This window comes from Chiloscyllium punctatum, chromosome 3 (genome assembly GCF_047496795.1).
Source record: "Chiloscyllium punctatum isolate Juve2018m chromosome 3, sChiPun1.3, whole genome shotgun sequence".
NCBI lineage: Eukaryota > Metazoa > Chordata > Chondrichthyes > Orectolobiformes > Hemiscylliidae > Chiloscyllium > Chiloscyllium punctatum.
Genome location: NC_092741.1, coordinates 24,239,429 through 24,259,083, shown reverse-complemented (window position 1 = coordinate 24,259,083; position 19,655 = coordinate 24,239,429). Strand labels below are relative to the sequence as shown.

The 19,655-nt window shown below is 47.1% G+C and overlaps 1 non-coding gene across 1 annotated transcript; it reads right to left on the bottom strand.

Annotated features, from left to right (window-relative positions):
- Nucleotides 1–18,729: 18,729 nt before the first annotated feature.
- Nucleotides 18,730–18,802, bottom strand: trnar-ccg (transfer RNA arginine (anticodon CCG)). Its single transcript has one exon. It is a non-coding gene; the product is annotated as a tRNA-Arg (tRNA).
- Nucleotides 18,803–19,655: the final 853 nt, after the last annotated feature.

The window sequence follows — 19,655 nt, the reverse complement described above, 5'->3', positions numbered from 1 at the left end:
CCACCCTCACTGTGAGTACAGTATGCCCTCTCCCTCACCCTCACTGTGAATACATTGTCCCCTCTCCCTGACCCTCATTGTGAATACAGTGTCCCCTCTCCCCACACTCACTGTGAATACCGTGTCCCCTCACCCCCACCCTCACTGTGAACACAATATCCCCTCACCCCCACCCTCACTGTGAATACCGTGTCCCCTCACCCCCACCCTCACTGTGAACACAATATCACCTCACCCCCACCCTCACTGTGAATACAGTGTCCCCTCTCCCCGACCCTCACTGTGAATACAGTGTCCCCTCTCCCCCACCCTCACTGTGAATACAATATCCCCTCACCCCCCACCCTCACTGTGAGTACAGTATCCACTCACCCACCCTCACTGTGAATACAGTATCCCCTCACCCACCCTCACTGTGAATACAATATCCCCTCACCTCCACCCTCACTGTGAATACAGTATCCCCTCACCTCCACCCTCACTGTGAATACAATATCCCCTCACCCCCCACCCTCACTGTGAATACAATATCCCCTCACCCCCCACCCTCACTGTGAATACAATATCCCCTCACCCCCCACCCTCACTGTGAGTACAGTATCCCCTCACCCCCACCCTCACTGTGAATACAATATCCCCTCTCCCCCACCCTCACTGTGAGTACAGTATCCCCTCACCCCCCACCAACACTGTGAATACAATATCCCCTCACCTCCACCCTCACTGTGAATACAGTATCCCCTCACCCACCCTCACTGTGAATACAGTATCCCCCCTCCCCCACTCTCACTGTGAATACTGTGCCCCCTCTCCCCCACCTCACTGCGAATACAGTGTACCCTCTCCCCCACTCTCCACGTGAGTTCAGTATCCCTTCACCCCCACACTCGCTGTGAATACAGTATGCCCTCTCCCTCACCCTCACTGTGAATACAGTATCCCCTCCCCACCACCCTCACAGTGAATAGTGTCCCCTCTCCCTCACCCTCACTGTGAGTACAGTATCCCCTCACACCCACCCTCACAGTGAATACAGTATCCCCTCTCCCCCACCCTCACTGTGAATACAGTATCCCCTCACCCCCACCCTCATTGTGAGTACAGTATCTCCTCTCCCCCACCCTCACTGTGAATACGGTATCCCCTCTCCCCCACCCTCCACGTGAGTACAGTATCCCCTCACCTGCTCCCTCACTGTGAATACAGTATCCCCTGACCCCCACCCTCACTGTGAGTACAGTATCCCCTCACCCCCACGCTCACTGTGAATACAGTATCCCCTGACCCCCACCCTCACTGTGAGTACAGTATCCCCTCACCCCCACGCTCACTGTGAATACAGTATCCCCTGACCCCCACCCTCACTGTGAGTACAGTATCCCCTCACCCCCACGCTCACTGTGAATACAGTATCCCCTGACCCCCACCCTCACTGTGAATACAGTATCCCCTCACCCCCACGCTCACTGTGAATACAGTATCCCCTCACCCCCCACCAACACTGTGAATACAGTATCCCCTCTCCTCGACCCTCACTGTGAAGACGGTATCCCCTCTCCTCGACCCTCACTGTGAATACGGTATCCCCTCTCCCCCACTCTCCACGTGAGTTCAGTATCCCCTCTCCCCCACCCTCACTGTGAATACAGTGTCCCCTCTCCCCCACCCTCACTGTGAGTACAGTATCCCCTCTCCCCCACCCTCACTGTGAGTTCAGTATCCCCTCTCCCCCACCCTCACTGTGAATACAGTATCCCCTCTCCTCGACCCTCACTGTGAATACAGTGTCCCCTCTCCCCCACCCTCACTGTGAATACCATATCCCCTCTCCCCCACCCTCACTGTGAATACAGTATCCCCTCTCCTCGACCCTCACTGTGAATACAGTGTCCCCTCTCCCCCACCCTCACTGTGAATACAGTATCCCCTCACCCCCACCCTCACTGTGAGTACAGTATCCCCTCTCCCCCACCCTCACTGTGAATACAGTATCCCCTCTCCCCCACCCTCACTGTGAGTACAGTATCCCCTCTCCCCCACCCTCACTGTGAGTACAGTATCCCCTCACCTCCATCCTCACTGTGAATACCGTATCCCCTCTCCCCCACCCTCACTGTGAATACCATATCCCCTCTCCCCCACCCTCACTGTGAATACCGTATCCCCTCTCCCCCACCCTCACTGTGAATACAGTGTCCCCTCTCCCCCACCCTCACTGTGAATACCGTATCCCCTCTCCCCCACCCTCACTGTGAGTACAGTATCCCCTCTCCCCCACCCTCACTGTGAGTACAGTATCCCCTCACCCCCCACCCTCACTGTGAGTACAGTATCCACTCACCCACCCTCACTGTGAATACAGTATCCCCTCACCCACCCTCACTGTGAATACAATATCCCCTCACCTCCACCCTCACTGTGAATACAGTATCCCCTCACCTCCACCCTCACTGTGAATACAGTATCCCCTCACCTCCACCCTCACTGTGAATACAGTATCCCCTCTCCCCCACCCTCACTGTGAGTACAGAATCCCCTCTCCCCCACTCTCCACGTGAGTTCAGTATCCCCTCTCCCCCACCTTCACTGTGAGCATGTGTAAAGTTTATTGATGAGTTGGCAGTATTTGTTCTCAGCATTTAACCAGAAGGCAGTGGACGTTATTATTTTGCATGTTGTGTTTTAACTGGCTGCGTAATCAGTTTACTGTGTGAAATCTGCTTCCTGCCACTTACAGCTGTGATATGAAGAGCGATACGTTATCAGCACGGAAAGCCTGAAGGGAAAGTCTAAAAGGGCATCGAGTGGAAGAGGTCAAAGTCTTTTTTACCAATCTCCCATTATTCTCGTCACTGTTGTGTAAGACAGTTAGTACCTGAATGGGATATTCAGCCAAATGCGATAAGTTTGCTCCTAAGAAAATGCTGTTCCTTGAAGGCACTATCTTGGATTTTTTGTGTGCTTGAGACTGTTTCACTTGTTGTTCTAGTGATCCCAGAAGGGACTACCATGTTCCTCAGGCGTTATGTAAACACTATACCTGACGTATGCTTCCTGTGTTTTCTTCACCAAAACATCAATTTCTTGAGTTATCCAGAATTCCCTACACCTACCAGCCTTTCCCTTCACCCTAACAGGATCATACTGTCTCGTTATCTCATTTCTGAAGGCTTCCCATTTTCCAGCCGTCCTCTTACCTGTGAACATCTGACCCCAGTCACCTTTTGAAAGTTCTTGCCTAATACCATCAAAATTGGCCTTCCTCCAACTTAGAACTTCAACTGTTATATCTGGTCTATCCTTTTCCATCACTGTTTTAAAACTAATAGAATTATGGTCGCTGGCCCCAAAGTGTTCCCCCACTGACACCTCAGTCACCTACCCTGCCTTATTTCCCAAGAGTAGGTCAAGTTTTGCACCTTCTCTAGTAGGTACATCCACATACTGAATCAGAAAATTGTCTTGTACGCACTTAACAAATTCCTCTCCATCTAAACCTTTAACACTATGGCAGTCCCAGTCTATGTTTGGAAAGTTAAAATCCCCTACCATAACTACCATAATATTATTACAGGTAACTGAGATCTCGTCTCAAATTTGTTTCTCAATTTCCCCCTGACTACTCAGCCGTGGGGGAGGGGTGGGTGGGTGGGGGGATGTGGGGGGGTGGGAGGGTGTCATCCCTTTCTTATTTCTCAGTTCCACCCACATAACTGCCCTGTATGTATGCCCATGAATGTCCTCCCCCAGCACAGCTGTAATGCTATCCTTATCAAAACCGCCACTCCCCCTCCTCTCTTGCCTCCTTTTCTATCCTTCCTGTAGTATTTATATCCTGGAACAATAAGCTGCCAGTCCTGTCCATCCGTGAGCCATGTTTCTGTAGTTGCTATGATATCCCAGTCCCATGTTCCTAACTATGCCCTGAGTTCATCTGCCTTCCCTATTAGGCCTCTTGCATTGAAGTAAATGCAGTTTAATTTATCAGTCCTACCTTGTTCTCTGCTTTGTTCCTGCCTGACCTGACTATTCAACTCGCTTCTTTTCTCAATTGTACCAGTCTCAGATTGATCTCTTTCCTCACGATCTCCCTGTGTCCCACCCCCCCACCTTACTAGTTTAAATCCTCCCGAGCAGCTCTAGCAAATCTCTCTGCCAGTATATTAGACCCCTTCCAATTCAGATGCAATCCGTCCTTCTTGTAGAGGTCACTTCTACCCCAAAAGAGATTCCAATGATCCAAAAATGTGAATCCTTCTCCCATATATCAGATCCTCAGCCACACATTCATCTGCTCTGTCCTCCTATTCCTGTCCTCACTAGCTCGCAGCACCGGGAGTAATCCAGATATTACTACTCTTGAGGAACTTCTTTTTAAATTCCTGTTAAACCTCCTACATTCCTCCTTCAAAATCCATCCTTTTCCCTTCCTATATCGCTAGTTCCAATCTGTACAATGACCTCCTGCTGGTCTCTCCTCCCTTTGAGAATATCCTTGATCCTGGCATGATGGAGACAACAGTCGAAGAGTGTCATATTGGAAAAGCACAGCCGGTCAGGCAGCATCCGAGGAGCAGGAGAATCGACATTTCAAACATAAGCTCTTCTTCAGGAATGACGGTGGCCCAAGGGGGCTGAGAGATAAATGGGAGGGAGGTAGGGCTGTGGGGGGAGGTAGCTGGGAACATGATAGGTGGATGAAGGTGGGGATGAAGGTGATAGGTCGGAGAGGAGGGTGGAGCGGATAGGTGGGAAGGAAGATGGACAGGTAGGACAGGCCATGAGGGCAGTGCCAAGTTGGAATGTTGGATCTGGGATAAGATGGAGGGAGGGGAAATGAGGAAACCAGAAATCCACATTGATCTTGTCTGGCTGGGGGGTCCTAAAGATGAGGCGTTCTTTCTCCAGGTGTTGGGTGGTGAGGGTTTGGCAGTGGAGGAGGCTCTGTACCTGGATGTCCTTGGCGGAGTGGAAGGGGGATTTGAAGTGTTTGGCCATGGGGCGTTAGGATTGTTTCGTACGTGTGTCCTGGAGATGTTCTCTGAAGCGTTCCGTAAGTAGGCATCCTGTCTCCCCACATCAACAGCAATAGACACAGTGGATAACGTGCATGGAAGTGCAGGGAGATGTCTGATGGATGTGGAAGGCTCATCTGGGGCCTTGGACGGAGGTGGGGTGGGGTTTTGAGGGGCGTGTGGGCGCAGGTATTGTAATTCCTGTGGTGGCAGAGGCAGGTACCAGGAGGGAGGGTGGGTTGTTATGGGGCGTGGACCTGACAAGCGAGTAGCGAAGGGAATGGCCTTTACGGAACGCAGATAAGGATGGGGAGGGAAATATATCCCTGGTGGTGGGGTCTGTTTGCAGGTGGTGGAAATGGTGGGGGGGTGATGCGGTGTATCCAGAGGTTGGTGGGGTGGAAGGTGAGGACCAGAGGGATTCTGTCCTTGCTGTGGTTGGAGGGGTGGGGTTCGAGGGTGGAGGTGTGGCAAGTGGAGGAGATGCACTGGAGAGCATCATCAACCACGTGGGAGGGGAAATTGCGGTCTTTAAAGAAGGAGGCCATCTGGTGTGTTCTGTGGTGGAACTGGTCCTCCTGGGAGCAGCTATGGCAGAGGCAGACAATTTGGGAATAAGGAATAGCGTTTTTACAGGAGGCTGGGTGGGAGGGGGTGTAGTCCAGGTAGCTGTGGGAGTCGGTGGGTTTGTAGTTGATGTCCGTGTTGAGTCAGTCACTGTTAATGGAGATGGAGAGGTCCAGGAAGGGGAGGGAGATGTCCAAGATGGTCCAGGTGAACCTCATCTCCGGGTGGAATGTGTGAGTGAAGTTGCTGAACTGTTATACCTCCTCGTGGGAGCACGAGGTAGCACCGATACAGTCATCAATGTAGTGGAGGAAAATGTGGGGAATGGTGCTGGTGTAACTGCGGAAGATGGGCCTGTTCCACATACCCAATGAAGAGACAGGCATCGCTGGGGCCCATGCAGGTGCCCATGGCTCCCCCTTTGGTCTGGAGGAAGTGGGAGGATTCAAAGGAGAAATTATTAGGGGTGAGGGCCAGAGGCAACACATCGTTCTGATGACTCACGGTGAGCCGCAGAAATGTCTGTCTGTGCCTCTGATGAGGGAGTCCCCTAACACAAATCAATTGCTTGGAACCTTGTTGTGTTAGAGCCTCAAGAGTCCATCACACCTTACATGTTCCAACAAAGCACACTTGTTTGAGATAGTGATAGCCAGAGGAGACTCCTGCACTACCTGCCTACCCCTCCTACCTTTCGTGGAGGTAACCCATCTACCTGACTGTATCTATGGTTTTTCTCCCTGCCTATAACTACCATCCACAACACCCCTTAGCTCCTGTAATTTCCCCATTGTCTCTAACCTCTGCTCCAACCAACTCATGTGATCTGATAGGATTTGCAACCACACTTCCTACATCCATACTGATCAGTAACATGGAAACCCTCCCCAATCTCCCACGTTCGACAGGAAACACAAATCACTCTACTGAAGGCACCTTCACAATCTACAGGCCCAGAAAATAGTCCTGTCTTCCTGCTCTCAAAAACACTGCTCTAGGATAACTTATGTTTTATATTTTTAAAATTTAATCAAGGGACAGATCTCAATAAAATACTCCACTCACCATTATAGCTTTGCAAATCAAATAAAGAGAACAGTAAGCTTATACTTAAAAACTATGCACTTAGCTGCACTTATTATGAGTGTCCAGGAAAAATGAGCAAACAGCAAAATTCATTAAACATTTTTACATTTTATCAAAAGTTAAGCCTATTTTCTGGTGCCGCCTTTTCCCATTTGGTATCAGTCATTTAGATTAATACTAATAAAGCCTCAGTTAACTGAGCAGTAGAAGGAAGAAAACCACCCTGTTGGATAATTATGAGCACCTTGAAATCAGCACACAAAGCTGTAAGAGCATAAGGGATAGGAAAGGAGTTGGCCATTCAACCCCTTGAGTCTGTTCTACCACTCAATGGGATCATGGCTTATCTGACACTTCTTATGTCCACTTTCCTGGCCATCCCCCATAACCCTTGAGGGGCATGGACGGCGTGAATAGTCAAGGCCTTTTCCTCAGGGTGGGGGGAGTCCAAAAGTAGAGGGCATAAGTTTAGGGTGGGAGGGGAAAGATATGAAATGTACCTAACGGGCAAGATTTTCATGCAGAAAGAGTTGTGTGTATGGAATGAGCTGCCAGAGGAAGTGGTGGAGGCTGGTACAATTACAACATTTAAAAGGTATCAGGATGGGTATATGAATAAGAAAGGTTTAGAGAGAGAAAAGCCAAATGCTGGCAAATTGGACTGTATGAATTTCGAATATCTGATCGGCATGGATGAGTTGGACTGAAGGGTCTGTTTCTGTGCTGTACAACTCTACGAGTCTACGATGCCACCTTTACCTGTATTATGGGTCTACCTACAGCACATGAACTGCAGAAGTCAAGAAGGCAGCTCCCCACCCACCCCTTTCTCAAGGGCAAGTAGGGACGGGCAATAAATATTGGCTCAGCCAGAGATGCCCACATCCCATGAGTGAATGAAAAATGTCAAGAGGTAATAGCAGCACTGAGCCTGTCTGTAGGAGTTCAAAACTGGGGATCATGGAAGTGACTGATAAAGCTTATGAAGATGACAGAGAGTCACATCAATGCCATAGGAGACCACCCCCCCCTCCCATACAGAAGAGCGTGAGGTTTGCAGATGCTGGAGATCAGAGTCAGAAGGTGTGGCACTGGAAAAGTACAGCAGGTCAGGCAACATCCTTTGCCCGCTTCCCCCACCCTCACACACACATTCCTGATGAAGAGCTTATGCTCGAAACGTCTACTCTCCTGCTCCTCGGATGCTGCCTTACTCACTGTGCTTTTCCAGCATCACACCTTTCGACTCTAATCCGTTGCACATTCAGAATTATTCAGCAAGTGCTGTCCAGGTGTGGAATCACACCTAATGTTGGATGCTGTGCAGGAAACTTTGCATGTGTGGGCTGGTTGGGAATGGTCAGCACTTTGTTTGTTGCAAACAGCTGAAGGGATATGCTGTTTGATACAATCAGTCAGCCTTTGGGACTTCTCACCAGCCTACACCAACCCTGAAATTCATATCCATATTAGTTATTTGAGTGAGAGGCAGAATGTCTTTTTGGCAGTCCTCTGTTAATAACAAACACCACATTGTGTTGCTGGAATCAGTGCGAAACTAGTTGCTTAAAATGCATGCAAGACAGAAAAATTTGACAAATTATATATTTTTCAGCACTATTTATATACCTTCTCTGAGGCATTTATAAATACAGTGACAAGATAAGGCCCAAATAGTGATCCCTGAGGGAAATTGCTTCCTGATGATTCTGCATTCAAACCAATTCCCGACTCATGTCAAATCCATGCTCCCTCTTGTGGCTAGTCATGGTCATCCTTGACACCTTTTCCTCCAGTTTTCTGTCCTTTTGAGGTAAGTGAAGAGTCAGGAAAAGCTTCTCATTTGTCCTCATGGTTAACTGTCTTCAATGCAGAGTGATTGCTGCTGCACTGAGCCAATTCCACTGCCTGAGGTGCCTGTTAACAGGAGAATATTGTGTGGGAGGGTGTATCAATTCCATTTACGCCTTATATGTGCAGGAATTTTTCCAAGCCACTCTTGGTGGTGGTCTGTGAAATCCCCCACCCAGACTACGTTTCACACCCTTGCCACCCTCAGTGCTTCCTGAGGTTTGTTCAATGTGGAGGAGGACAGTGTGTGGTAAACAGTAGAACATGTCCTTGCCCATATTTAACGTGATGCCACGAGACTTCATGGGGTCCGGAGTCAATGTTGAGGACTCCCAGGGCAACTCCCCCCTGACTGTATGCCATTGTGCCACCACCTATGCTGGGCCTGTCCTGCCAATGGGACAGGAATGTATCCAGGGATGGTGGTGCCTGGGACATTGTTTGTGAGGTATGATTCCGTGAGTATTAAGCTGTTGCTTGACTAGGCTGTGAGCTACATCTCCCAGCATTGGTATTGCCCCCCCCCCCCCCCACCTCCTCCCCCAGATGTTAGGAGGACTATGCAGGATTGACAGTGCTGTTTCTGCCATTGCCTTTCCCAGGTGAGACATCGTAGCAATTGAAAAAACTGTGTAGCTGGGCCATTTCAGAAGGCAGCTGAGCGTCATCCACACTGCTGTGGGTCTGGAGTCACGTGTAGGCCAGACCAGACGAGGATGGCAGATTTCCTTCCCTGAAGGACATTAATGAACCAGACGGGTTTCTTTCTTTGGCAATCAACAGTTATTTCTTGGTGGTTATTGAACCGAAATTCCACCATTTGCCATGGTGTGGTTTGAACCCGGGATCCCAGAACATTATCTGAGTTTCAGAATGAATAGCCCAGCAGCAATCCCCATTCAGCCATTGCCTCTCCCACCCATATCTTTTTCTGGAAGTGCTTTGAGTTGAGCTGTCAAGACCATTTCATCCTTTTGTCATCAGATTCACAGAAACAAAGGAAATAGGAGCAGGAGTAGGCCATTCAGCCCGTCTAGCCTGCTCCACCATTCAACATGATCATGGTTAATCATCCAACTCCGTCCCCTGCTCCTGCTCTCTCCCCATACCCTTTGATCCCTTCAACCCTAAGAACTATATCTATCTCCTTTTCAAAGAAAAGAGGTTGAGTGCTTCACAAAGAACTGTAGTTTTTCATTCTGTTTAACCCTGTTTATCTCTCCATGCTGCCAGACTTGCTGAGTTGCCCCAGTGTTTCTCTTTGTTTCAGATTTCCATCATCTACAATGTTTTGCTTTTATTTGAGTTTTGGTTGTATTTGGAATTTCAGCCTTGCTGGTTTTAAGTAAGGCACAGTTAGAAATCTTGATTATCTTGAAAGAAGTTACATCCTAATCAACAGAAAATTTTGCTCTGTCTTGGCGACTAATACCTATCTGCAGATCTGTCCAGCTGCCTATCACTGATGCTGCTGAAGGATGAGGAACTGTCCCTTCTTCAGAATTCTCTAATATCTAAATCAATTGTCAGGTTGGTCTTCAACTAATTTTCCAAATATCTACTATCAAGGTATTGGAATCACAGTTTTATAGACACATGATGTGACCATACCTCAAGATAGGTGTTTTACCAGAAGCAGTAAGAAACTAGGTGTGTGTGCTATTGTGGGTAATATTTAACATTGCATGATGGGAAACAAAATTGGTCAATTCCCAAGTTATAATTCAATAAGTTAAAAGACAAAAGGTCAGAAACAGCTTTCAGGACCAGGCTGAATGTAAACAAATTTCATAAGTTTGATAAAACTTCAGTCATTTTTCACACTGCTCCTTGTATATTTCGAACTGCAGATCTTAGCCTAACCAAAATTGAATTGAATTGAATTTAATTGTCATGTGTATCAAGGCACAGTGAAAAGCTTTGTCTTGTGAGCTTAGGTCCATATAATAGAAACAGACTTATGGAATGACACAAACGATTAATTTTTTTTAGACTAAGGTTCAGTGTTACAGGTGAAACACATTTCATGATAATCTGTATTTGCGCAGCATATTTTAATGCATATAATGCGCTCCTTTCCTTTTGTAAGGCGCGAGATGTAGAAGGGAAACAGGGAATGGATTGGAACCCTCCTCTTCCCAAGTCTCAGCCAAATTGCTGTGCGTTTGCAATAAAGGCTGATCATTGAAAGTTCAATTGATTTTTGAGCATTGTTGATTTATTTTGCACTCATGGATCCCCGCTAATTAAATTCTGATACAACATTTGGTGCTGTGAGTGGAAACCAAACAACCTGGGTGAATTCTGTCAGGGACTGAAGAAGCGATCTGGCTGCGGCCAAGAGGTAAGAGAGGGAGGGCACCACAACGTGAGCTTTTCTCACATTGGTTCATCTCTCTCCCTTGGCTGACCACTGCGACCTCTCATCCCTTGCAGAGGATACTAGCAGGTGAGGGTTCCCAATTCAAAATTCTAAATATTCTTCAGTGGACTGTGATTGAGCGGAGTGGATCAGGGATCCAAGAAATTCGCGCTGGGATTTTTTTTTTAGTTTTTTTGAGGTTTTTAAGAAATCAGAGAGCTTTTACTTTTCACCTTGTGTCCATATCTTTGATTGTTTTTGGTACCAGGATTACCAAAGGCCTTAGATAAGACTGAGAATAATTCACCGTTAACCTTTATGTGTTCTATCTTTCCAGAGCATGAGTGGAACTTGGGTCTGTTGTCAATAGCATGGCATAATAAATTGGACAAAGACTAAGACTTGGCTGAGACCTGGCCACTGGGGGGGCACCTGGGACATAGAAAGTTCCAAATTCGCCAAAAAACAAATTTGGTTGAAAAATACTGGCCCTATATGGAAAACTGGGTGCAGGAATCCATTAGGCACCATGAGAACTCACGATTGATGAGTTGGACGGATAATGCTCGAAAAAGAAATATATCAGAATAGTCAAACGGTAAACTCAAAGATTGGGAAACTTTGAAATTTGAGTGTGCACGCTGCAGGATTTGAAAAACCAGACCTGAGAGAAGGCAGCTGAGAAACAAACAGGCAAAACGGGATAATAACGACACATCAAAGGGAGATCCCCCAAGTTCATCTGGCATGCCAGTCTTTCCTGGTTCAAGTGATACAGATCTTTAACAAGTCCCCCTCCTCCTCCCCCACCCCCAGCCCCAGCCCCAACCCTACCTTCCACGTCTGCTTCAGCTGTCATACAGCCTGTTGTACACAGCACTAGATCTTCTGTCATCGGAACCACAGCCCAGAGCCTCCTTGGATAACTCCCTTTACAGTATCTCTCTTCAGCCTGCAGTTGAAGAATCCCTCCCTTTGCCACCGATCCCTGCCAATTATCCACTTTGGTCGGTTTTAAATCCACGAGCTGCTGTTAATAATCAGGCAGAACCATTCATTCAGGTCCGGCAGGCCTTGAACCCCCACGAGTTGTGTTTAATAACGTCCCACAAAGATGGCTCTGAAGGGTTTCCCAAATTTGGAAGATGCACTGCAACTATGTACGGTGCTACTACACAGGACCAATACTCCCTTATTTATAGCTCCCTTCCCCCTGATCTGGGTGAAAGATGGAAGGCTGAATTGGGTGTAAATGGGGACACATGGGATACATTTAGGAATGCACACCAAGATGAAGATGATTAGTGCACACTGATGTTCAGGTCATTACAGCGTGCGCTCCGTAGGCTGGAGATTTTTCTAAATTTCCTTCCTGTAAACCCACCCCGAAAGCGGAAGGCTCTGCATTTTGTGACCGTTTCTGTGCCCTCTCTTCTGGGGATACGGCTTTTACTGAAGGAGGACAGTCCTCCCAGTTTAATGCAATGCTGCTGCAGGTTTTGCCTGACAAGGCAGCATCTTCTATAAAAACTAATAACATGGATTGGTCAGATCATAGTAAAGCCCGGGTGTGAGGTGCGGGGTCTTACTATTGGAGCAATGGCCACAGCCACGTGCTGGGTCTTGACACTGCACCCTGCATCAAGTAGAAGTTGATTAGATTCCCTACAGTGTGGAAACAGGCCCTTCAGCTCAACCAGTCCACACCAACCCTCCAAAGAGTAACCCACCCAGACCCATTTCCCATCTGACTAATGCACCCAACACTATGGGCAATTTAGCACGGCCAATTCACCTGACCTGCAGATCTTTGGACTGTGGGAGGAAACTGGAGCACCTGGAGGAAACCCATGCAGACACAGGGAGAATGTGTACACTCCACACAGACAGTCGCCCAAGGCAGGAATTGAACCTGGGTCCCTGGTGCTGTGAGGCAGCAGTGCTAACCACTGTGCCACCGTGCTGTCCATAGTTTGTACAGAGATCTGCTCACGCTGTTCTCCTTGGCACACGATGCAATGGGGTCACCAGACTGACTGGCGCAGGTACAGATCATTTCCTAATGACCACTGCATCTCACCACAAGGGTCCCCTTTCCATAATGCCTGTTTCAACTGCTACTATGCCAGGGATTGACCATTACCCCACAAACAGGGGCAGGATTCTCGCCGTAAACACACATCCTCCACTACCTCTAACCCTTTCTGACTATCCCAGGCCAACTATGCTGTCCTCTGATGAGACCACACAGACAAGCATACAGCAATACTTCACATTGAAGGTGTCCCTTTTCCCTTTCTGATTGACACTGGTGTGATTCACTCTACCCTAACCTGGTCCTTGATTCAAAGATATAATTTTCCCCTTTCTAATGAACATCTGGAAGTGCCTGGTTTGATGGGTGAATCTGCTGTTTCCCCACTCACACAACCCCTTACTGTCCAAGTTGAAGGCTGTAGCTGCTCTATTCCGTTTGCTGTTATAGAGTCATAGAGATGTACAGCATGGAAACAGACCTTTCGATCCAATCTGTCCATGCCGACCAGATATCCCAACCCAATCTAGTCCCACCTGCCAGCACCCGGCCCATATCCCTCCAAATCCTTCCTATTCATATACACATCCAAATGACTCTTAAATGTTGCAATTGTACCAGCCTCCACCACTTCCTCTGGCAGCTCATTCCATACACGTACCATCCTCTGTGTGAAAAAGTTGCCCCATAGGTTAATTTTATATCTTTCCCCTCTCACCCTAAACCTTTGCCCTCTAGTTCTGGACTCTCGACCCCAGGGAAAAGACTTTGCCTAGTATCCTATCCATGCCCCTCATAATTTTGTAAACCTCTATAAGGTCACCCCTCAGCCTTCGATGCCCCAGGGAAAACAGCCCCAGCCTGTTCAGCCTCTCCCTATAGCTCAAACCCTCCAACCCTGGCAGCATCCTTGTAAATCTTTTCTGAACCCTTTTAAGTTTCACAACATCTTTCTGATAGGAAGGAGACCAGAATTGCACGCAATATTCCAACAGAGTGCCCAAACCTAAGATGTCAACTTGGCTGTTTGGGGTTTACTCTGCCCTTTACAGGTAGAGGTTATTTACCTTAATGGGGGCGTATCAATATCTATTGTCCCTGAAACCCACCCTCGTTCCCTACCCTTCTTTGCTACTCCTCAATGGTAGCCAATTGATTTTAGCACCTCTGACTTCACCCCACCCCCCTTTAGATGTTCCTGATCACACAGGCTTCTCTGTTCAGATGCAGGATATTTAGACTAGATTAGATTCCCTTCAGCCCAACCACACCGACCCTCTGAAGAATAACCCAGCTTGACCCATTTCCCTCTGACTAATGCACCTAACACTATGGGCAATTTAGCATGGCCAATTCACCTGACCTGCACATCTTTGGACAAGTAGTCCTTGGGACTCCTCAGACTGTGACATTTATTGGCCTCACTGAGGGACGGGGGGGGGGGGCTCTGCCTTCCTTCTAGAGGTGCCCTAACATCTCTGTCACCAACCAGGACTCGTGGCCCCTCATGTCACTCTCACTGTTCATGAGGGCTGTAGTGCCAAATCGCGAGGATTTTTAGCAAGGCAAAAGTGAGGACTGCAGATGCTGGAAACCAGAGTCTAGATTAGAGTGGTGCTGGAAAATTACAGCAGGTCAGGCAGTATCCGAGGAGCAGGAAAGTCGATGCTTCAGGCAAAAGCCCTTCATCCTGATTTTCCTGCTCCTCGGATACTCCTGAACAGCAGAGTCTGTTGTAATAGCATCACCAGACACCGTCTGGCGAAACTTAACATATGGAGGTCAGGATTGTCAAATGGGAGGTCAGCCAAATCCAGGTGATGTACAGTCAGGAAATTACTCCGAAGCAAACAGTCATGGGGTGGGCGGGTCAGGGGGTTGCCCGGGGAGCGTAGCAGGATTCAAAATGGAGAGTAGAGAAATGAAAGGGAAAGGTTCTGCAACAGGTGAGATCTCATAGCGGCTCAGACGAGCTTGGGTGAGGTGTTGGGTCTGCTGAGATGTGGGGAGGTTGACAACAGAGTGCGAGGTGTACAGCTGTACGGGCTGGTGAAGGGTCAGATTAGAAGCTGCCCATGCTAACACGTGGACAGCAGTTAGGATTTGGGTATGTGGAGGGAGGCCACAGGCAACAGGATCCAATTTAGTGGAATAATAGGCCACTGGGAGTCGATGGTCACCATGCTGCTGAGTTAGGACACCAGTGGCACAGTCATCTATCACACTAACATACAACTGAAAGGGTCTGTCATACAGCAGGCGGCCTAGTGCTGGGGCTGCAGTTCAGACGTCTTTGAGAGCAAAAACTGACTGCATGGCTGATTGGGCCAATTTAAGGGGAGCATTAGGCAAGGAATAAAGAGTAAGGCCTTTGGTATAAGTTGTAACGTTTGTAAGCCACTGCCTGCAAATATTGACCAGCCCTAAAAAGGCTCTCATCCGTTTTTGGGGTTGTAAGATGGGGGTAATCCACTCCTGAGTAAGGGAACGGTCAGAGGCATTGATTAACACACCCAAAACTTTACAACTTATAGACAATAGATGACAATAGATGCAGGAGTAGGCCATTCTGCCCTTCGAGCCTGCACCACCATTCAATATGATCATGGCTGATCATTCCTAATCAGTATTCTGTTCCAGCCTTATCTCCATACCCCTTGACTCCACTATCTTTAAGAGCTCTATCCAATTCTTTCTTAAATGAATCCAGAGACTGGTCCTCCACTGCCCTCTGGGGCAGAGCATTCCACACAGCCACCACTCTCTGGGTGAAGTAGTTTCTCCTCATCTCTGTCCTAAATGGTCTACCCCGTATTTTTAAGTTGTGTCCTCTGGTTCAGCATTCCCCCATCAACGGAAATATGTTCCCTCCTGCCAGAGTGTCCAGTCCTTTCATAATCCTATACGTTTCAACCAGATCCCCTCTCAGTCTTCTAAACTCAAGGGTACACAAGCCCAGTCGCTCCAGTCTTTCAGTGTAAGGTAATCCTGCCATTCCAGGAATTGACCTCGTGAACCTACGCTGCGCTCCCTCAATAGCCAGAATGTCTCTCCTCAAATTTGGAGACCAGAACTGTACACAGTACAACTTGTGATTGACCCTTCTGAACCGTAATGGCTGGGATCACTAATCCCCATGAATGGAGGCATATAAGTAGGTAGACTGTGTCCTGTTGGTTATTAACCAAATCAGTGCTAACAAGGAGTAAGTCATCCACATATTGAATGATAGTGGATCCTCCAGGGGGCGTTAGTGTGGCCAACTAGGAATGCAGCACTTGTGAAAAGAGGGGAGGAGAATGAATGAAACCCTGTGGGAGCCGTGTCCAAGTGTACTGTCTGCAGTTAAACGTGAAGGCAGACAAATACTGAGAGTCCGGGGAGAGGGGAATTGCAAAAAAAAGGTGAACTGTAAGTCAACTAGAGTGAAAATTCAAGCTTCATGCGGGATGCTACTAAGAATTGTAGTTGGGTTGGGCACAATGGGATATAAAGGTTCCACAATCTGGTTGATACGGCAGAGGTCTTGGGCAAATGCCACTCAGATGGCCTTCCGATTTTCGGGACCGGGAGGATCAGGGTGTTGCAAAGTGACCAGCATGGAACTAAAATTCCCCGTGTAAGGAAAGACTGGACCATGTCAGAGAATCCTTGCTCAGCCTCTGGGTGTAGGTGAATGTTTGGCAAACTGGCCTACTTGGGAATTGCATGCAAATACCTGTTTACTCATGTCATATATGTATACTGAGAAATTGGATATAAGTAAATGTTGGGTTCATACACATATCCCCATCCATTCAAGGGAAGGAATACCTCTTCACCCCTCCCTTTCTGTATATCAGAAACAGTTGAGTGGATGTTACAACGGAATCACACAGGGCTTAATGGGGAAATGAGGGTATGGGAATCGGCAGGTTCCCTGTAGTGACTACATTTTCTACATGGTACCAGCCTGGATATAATCACGAATCAGTTCTCCCTTCCCTTACAGTCCATTTGAATAACGCTACAGGGTCCCTATGTTTTTGGAAATTAGGACAAGGAATGCTTTTGGGGCAAAGCAAATGTAATCTCACATTTGACTGGCAAGGCCCGGTAGTCAATATTTCGAGAAATGGGATGTTTAACTGTGATTGGTCCAGGATATGGTGTATTACATCTGATAGTCCATGGACCAATTCCACCATGCAGCCTTGGATGACAATGGCTGACGATTTTACAGCTTATAAAGACACATACTTCATATGTGGCACCAAAGCATACCCGTGTCTTCCTGCCAACTGGACAGGATCCTGCTATCTAGGTTATGTTGTACCCTACGTGCATCACCTCACCTCCCTCAATCATGACCATCCATGAATTACGAGAACCATTACTGGACTAGACCAGTTCCTCATGTTGTCTTTTCTGTTTTACGGAACAGGACGAGTATCCAGTGAATTGGTTCACACGGCCTCAGCACTCAACATCTGGCCAATGAGGCAGCTTTAAAAGCCAAAGTAACTGGACAAGCACTGACTGAGGTCTCAGCTGAGCCAATGGATGTCTGGACAGTGGCACTGCAGAATTGACTAGCTTTGGATTAACTGCTCGCCTTGCAAGGGGGAGCATGTGCTGTTGTGGGTCAGGAACTTACATTCCAGATTCCTCTGAAAATATTGCCGACCCTAGTTGAACATATTAAGCAACATGCTGACCACACACAAGACATTGGCAAGTCCATGATTATAGCCCACAGAGTTGGTTGGTTCACAGAATGTTTGATTGGATCTTTAAAGCCTTTTTGCTCATAGTACTGTTGCGAGCTGGAATAGGGTTACTTGTATCACAAAGCTGAACCCTTTTTTTCTAAAAGCTGTTCCTTTTCTCAAGGATACTGTGTCCTTGTTTTTTTTTCAGAAGGGTCAGAAACATCTCCCGGCTCCGATTAGGCTGGTTTAGTACACAGATTGAATGGCATTGAGAGGCCTTTTTGTTTATTTGTAAACAGATGAGCCTTCAGGCTGAAGTGGTCATATTTTAGAAGAGACCTCTATAATGGAAGGGGAGTGGTCAGCTCTCTAGTTAGGTATTCAGTTGTGGAAACAGGCTCTCTCTCTCCTACTGCTGTTCTAACTTCAACCTGTAAGCATTTGTTCCATTTTTTAAAAGGTTTGCTTATTGGGACTGTTGTGTATATTTGGAGTGGTATAATTAAGTCTAGTTTGGATAGAATGAGTTTTGTAGGGGTTCTTTATCCTGTTCTTTGTGTTTCATTGTGTAATTTTATGAATATATTTTTGTCTGTTTTAAAACCAGGTAGTCAACCTAGCTACCTCACTCTAGGTAACTTTCACTGTACACCTAACAAAACAAATTGCAAAGTTACAGTCTGGGCTGCCTGCATAAGAATGCTTTGAGTGGTCTGGCCTGGTCCATAACACTTGCTTGATTAGACTCCCTATCGTGTGGAAACAGGCCCTTTGGCCCAACAAGTCCACACCGACCCTCCGAAGAGTAACCTATCACCCTCTGAGTTATGCACCTAGCACTATGGGTAACTTAGCATGTCCAAATCACCTGACCTGCACATCTTTGGACTGTGGGAGAAAACTCGGAGCACCCGGAGGAAACCTACACAGACACAGGGAGAATGTGCAAACTCCACACAGACAGTTACCTGAGGCTGGAATCGAACCTGGGATCCTGGTGCTGTGAGGCAGCAGTGCTAACCACTGAACCACCCTAAAATAGTCAACAGATTATGCCATTGCATCCTCTTAAAGAGGCAGACAGCAATCAGTAGACAGCCAATTCCCAGCAGTAACCTACAGCACCCCAGGTGGGACTTGAACCCACAATCCCTGGCTCCGGAGGCCAGTGCCTTATCCATTAGGCCACTGAGGCTGCAGCTGCTTAAGCTAGTGCATTTTCAATCAGATTTTCAAGATGCCTATATAATTGCTTATCATGATACGACAAAAGGGGGCAACGTAGAATTGTGGGCAACAGTTAACATTGCATGATGGGAAAAAAATGGTCAATTCTCGAGTTATAATTCAGTAAGTTAAAAGACAAAAGGTCAGAAACAGCTTTCAGAACCAGGCTGAATGTAAACACATTCCATAAGTTTGATAAAACTTCAGTCATCTTTCACATGGCTCCTTGTATATTTTGAACTGCAGATCTCAGCCTAAACAAAAGGTCTGTATAATAGAAACAGAGCTATGAAATGACACAAATAATTAATATTTTTTAAAGACTAAGGTTCAGTGTTACAGGTGAAGCACATTTCATGATAATCTGCAATTGCTCAGCATATTTTAATGTATATAATGTGCTCCTTTCCTTCCCTCCTCTTCCCAAGGCTCAGCCAAACTTCTGTGTATTTGCAATAAAGGTTGATCATTGTCAGTTCAATTAATTTTTGAGTATTGTTGATTTATTTTGCTCTCACAGATCCCCGCTAATTAAATTCTGACACGACATGTGGATATTGTGGGAATGAAGATGTCAATAAACATTTACTGCAATAGTTATAGAAAAATATTGCATCCACAGGCACATAAGTGTCTGGGCTAACATTAACCTATTAGATTAGCACACAGCAGCTTGGTTCCAATAGAATGTCAAATTTCAAATGATCGCAGGACAAGATGGAATCTGAGACCTTTCTATCCACAGGCCACATGTTATCATGCAGTCATGACATACTGAACATGTCTTTTAAAGATACACTAACATACTGATTATGATACAT